Source organism: Paramormyrops kingsleyae, chromosome 6, assembly GCF_048594095.1.
Source record: "Paramormyrops kingsleyae isolate MSU_618 chromosome 6, PKINGS_0.4, whole genome shotgun sequence".
Classification (NCBI taxonomy): Eukaryota; Metazoa; Chordata; class Actinopteri; order Osteoglossiformes; family Mormyridae; genus Paramormyrops; species Paramormyrops kingsleyae.
In genome coordinates this window covers 11,663,191-11,668,011 of record NC_132802.1, presented here as the reverse complement: position 1 = coordinate 11,668,011, position 4,821 = coordinate 11,663,191, and positions in this window count along the sequence as shown.

The following is a 4,821-nucleotide window of genomic DNA, read 5'->3' as shown; positions in this document are numbered from 1 at the left end:
CATTGTATATTTGGTATAACTGTTCAGAAATTGTGAAATAAAAATTGCTTTAAAAAAAAAAAAAAAACCAGCTCATTCTCATGCCCTAATGCAAAGACCATGATACTGATTTTGGAAGCTCCTGAGCTTGTTACCCGAATCCCACACCACTTAAAACTTGGATATTGTTTTAATTAAACATATATATACAATTAGCATGCTCTGGACTTCAGTCTAGGTCAGGCTGTGCATTAATGCGCCCTTCAGTCATAGAACATGCAGTGCATGTTTGCTATTAAATCCTTTTTAAATGCTATTTCTTCCATAAAGCAAACTGAAAGCTAGGAATACCATTACCATCAGGTGAGCAGACTGGTAAAATGCAATCATGTCTAAAGAAACTGTCATCAACTATTGTAAGCCAGTCAGGGCTTTCTTGTGAAATAATATTTTAAAAATGTGCTGACAGAATATGAGAACTTCTCGTATGTCAGCATTTCCCAAACCTAGACAGGTCGTAGATGTCTGCCATCAGTGCTGAGTTTTGATTTAGTTGAAGTAGCTAATTAATTTTAGTTTGATTCATTTAATGAACCTTTTAAATCTGAAATATGTTGGATCCAAATTAAAATTACGTTAAGCTATATTAGCTAAAATGAAGTATTCAAATACTGCTGTTAAAATGCTGGTACCCTACCTTGGGTAACTGCTCCCTTCAACAGACTGGCATCATGTCCAGGGTGTACTCCGGCCTTGTGCCCTATACTTCCTGGGATAGGTTCCAGGTCTCTCGTGACCTTGATAAGGATAAGCGGTTGGAAGATGGATGGAAGACTTGGTTGTGCTACACCAACCTGATGTTCACAGTAAGGGCAAAAATTTGCTATATCATATACAGTGTAATAAATTATGTATTAGCATTTTAAAAAAAGTGATTAATCAATTTTTTTGTTTACGTTAACATTTCAAAACAAGCCCAGCTAATTTGAAGTAGATCTGGACTGTAACACAATGATCACATTTAGTAAATATTGTCCATTTTGTTTTAGGTAGAGAAGAAAATCTTGATTCTGTCAGGTCATCACCAGACCTAATCAAATTATATGTAATTGGGTTGCTGGTAAGTGTCATTTCTACCTCGATGACACATATTTAAACATTAGGAACGAAACGAGACAGAATTTCCCCCACAGAACTGTGACGAGATGCTCTTTTTTTACCCCAGCCCTAGTTGGCTAACTCAAGGTGACACCACAGGCTGTTGGAAAGTATGAAATGTGCTATTAAATTGAGTTAATGCCGTTATACGGGAGCCCTGAAGTATCATAAAAACACCTTATGATGCCTGAAAAAGTCATACATTTTTTAACCGTAACCATAGCGTCAGTTGGCTCTCCTAATTTGGGGAAATAGGGTTACATGACAGGCCATTGCAAAATATGGAACAATTACATTTATGGCATTTGGCAGACTCCCTTAGCCAGAGCAACTCACAGAAGTGCTTAGAAGTCTCATCAGGTAATACATTCTGATACTTGTTCAATAATACCCGGCTAAGAATACTATCACTCTAAGAAACTCTGTTAACAAGTAACTCTGTTAACAAGTTTTTTTTTTTTCCAAATAAGAGTATAATTCTGGAAGTGCTTGCTAAATTCAAGTACTTCTGAAAGAAGTAGGATTTTAGTCATCGTTTGAAGACACCCAGTGACTCAGCTATTCGGAAATCTAGAGCAGTGAAGAAGGATCAGAGAGAAGGAGGTACAGTGCAGGGTGAGAAGTTCTTTTAGGTAGGAGGGTGTTGGTCCATTTTTGGCTTTGTAGGCAGGCATCAGTGTCTTGAATCTGATGCAGGCAGCTACAGGAAGCCAGAGGAGGGAACGTAGCAATGGTGTGGTGTGGGAGAACTTGCGAAGGTGGAAAATGAGTCAGGCAGCTGCATTCTGGATCAGTTGCAGAGGACGCAAGGTGCTCAGAGGCAGACCTACTAGGATTGACTTACAGTAGTCTAGTCTCGAGATGACGAGGGATTGAACACCTGTGTGGCCTGTGTGGAATGAAATGAACGAACACTTCTGATGTTGAAGAGGAGGAATCGACATGAGTGGGAAAGATTAGCAATGTGAGAGGATAAGGACAGGTGATTGTCCATGATTACCCCGAGGCTGCAAAGTTGAGTGCCATCTGCATACCAGTGATATGAGAACCCATGTGAGGGTATGACTTCACCAAGAGATCGAGTAAAGAGGGAGAACAGAAGAGGACCAAGAATTGAGCCCTGAGAGACGACAGTAGAGACTCTGCGCGGAGTAGATGTGGATCTCTTCCGTGTCACTTTATATGACCAACCTTCTAGGTAGGAAGCAAACCATTGGTATGCTGAGCTTCAAATTCCAAGACTCATAAGGATGGACAAGAAAGTCTTGTGGTTGACTGTGTCAATTGCTGCTGAAAGGTCAAGAAGGATGGAAGCAAATGACAGTTTGGCCGCTCTGACAGCATGCAGCTTCTCAGTGATAGCAAAACGGGTAGCCTCTGTTGAATGTGCTGCTTTGAAGCCTGATTGGTTAGACTCTTGGAGGTAGACATTAGTTGATTGTAAACTGTATTCAAGGATTTTTGAAAGAAAAGAGAGAAGTGGTACCAGTTGGTAATCATGTCAAGTCAAGTAGGTTCAATTGTCATTTCAGCCATCTATACAGTATACAGTGAAACAAAACATTGTTTCTCCAGGACCAAGGTGCACAAAAAATCAAAAAGACAGAAATAACACAGGACTACACAGTGCAATTTACGGGATGCGACAACACACAGTGCAGTCGACAGTAGCAACAGTAGTTACCGTGCTGGTTTGAGTGGATATTGAATAAGTAGTATAACCTATACTGTATTTTAGCAGCAAGACAGCAATAAATAGTAATAAAAGTGCGGAAGGGCAACCAGTATTAGCAGTACATGAGTGTGCAGTATATAATAAATGGCATATGAAATAGAGTTTGTTATTTATTTCTGGTTCAGAAGTCTGATAGCCTGAGGGAGAAAACTGTTTCCCATCCTGGCAGTGAAGGCCTGTATGCTATGGAACCCTTTGCCAGACGGAAGGAGGGAGAAGAGGATGTGGGAGGAGTGCGATGGATCATCCACAATGCTGGTGGCTTTGCGGACGTGTAAATGTCTGCGACAGAAGGGAGGGAGACCCCGATGATCTTCTCCGCTGTCCTACCTATCTCCTGTAGAGTCTTGCAGCCCGAAGTGGTGTAATTCCCATACCAAGCTGTGATGCAGCTACATAGGGTCTTACTGGACAGAGCTTCAATTCTATCCAAACGAAACTCTAGCAAGCTGGATAGCTGTATTCCATTATCCGGGACACATTCGCTGAGCCATGTTTTCATAAAAAAAAACACTGCAGACTCTCAACTCATGCTGGGTAGACCACTGGAGTCGGATATAGTCCAGTTTATTATCCAGCGAGCTAACATTGGTGCATAGGATGGATAGGATAGCTGGCCGGGTAGCGTTAGCTTTTAGCTTAGCATGGACCCCTGCCCACTTCCTTGCGCACCGCTTGCGATGTCTCCTCCTCCAGCCAATGCCATCAGGAGATGCTGCTGTCTGAGGGCCTGGTCCCTGTAGCAAGTCGAGGCTGCGTAGCTTATCCAACAGTCCATCCTCAGGGTTATTATCTTGTCCCTGTTTTAGTTTCAGCAGGGACTGGCGGTGATAGACATCTGCACCTGTAGTGTAATCGTTTGGGTGGGAGACAATGTCTGACAGATTTGAGCAATCTTCTTATCAAAGATGGCAAAGTCTTCGTCAGTGTCCTACTCAATATCCTACTCAATTGAACTTAACTGTGGTGTCCCGTTATGTGAGGGCCTAGAACTATCTTGAAAATTTCAGAAAAAGCCATATATTTTCTAACCATAACCCTAGCTTCAGTTGGCTAACCCTAATTTAGGGACTTAGGATGACACAGCAGGCTCTTGAAAAACATGATGTATCCTACCAAATTTAACTAAACTGTACTTTCCCATTATACGGGGGCCCAGAACTATCATAAAAATACCTTTTGATTTATGTAAATGCCAAAACCTTTATCTAAAATATAAAATACCTTTTTTTTACCATTCAAATATAAAGTCTATTTCCACATTTCCTTCACAGAATAAAGCCAAGGTCAAAAAATGCTGTCTATGAATAAAGCACAAAAAACTGGTTCACTTTTAATACCTTCAGACTAGATTGCTGTAATACTGTAGCATCTGGCTGCATCCAAAAAGTGTCTTCAGCCAATTTAGAATGAACCTTCAAGAATTTAGTGATCAGTGTCAACACACCACAATGTGTCCTCTGCATTTAACCCATATGTGACTTTTGTGACATAGCATGGGGCAGCTAATTCAGCACCCGGGGAGCAGTGCTTGGGGGTGGCACCTTGCTGGTTGGGGATTTGAACCTACAATCTTTCAATTACAAGTGTGCTTCCTTAACCATCAAGCCTCCACTGCCCAAGTTACTGGGACTAACACATGTTAACATCAAACCTCTGTACAAACCACTAATACCTCTATTTTACAGTAGACTAACAGTACTTCTCACTTTTATAAACCTTCAATCTATGGGTTTGCTTCTTCCATGTAATCCAGTGTATTCTTTCTCATACAGAGCCTGTTTGTGATTTAAGCACACTCTACTGTTAGGTCTACCCTGCTTTTTGAATCCTTCCTTTAGTTCAATCCCCTGAATACCAGGAGTGATCCTACCTTGTTGGGTCCTTGAGCAAGGCTCTTAACCTGCAACTGCTTCGCCCTGGGTATGACGTTAATCTACATCCAGCTC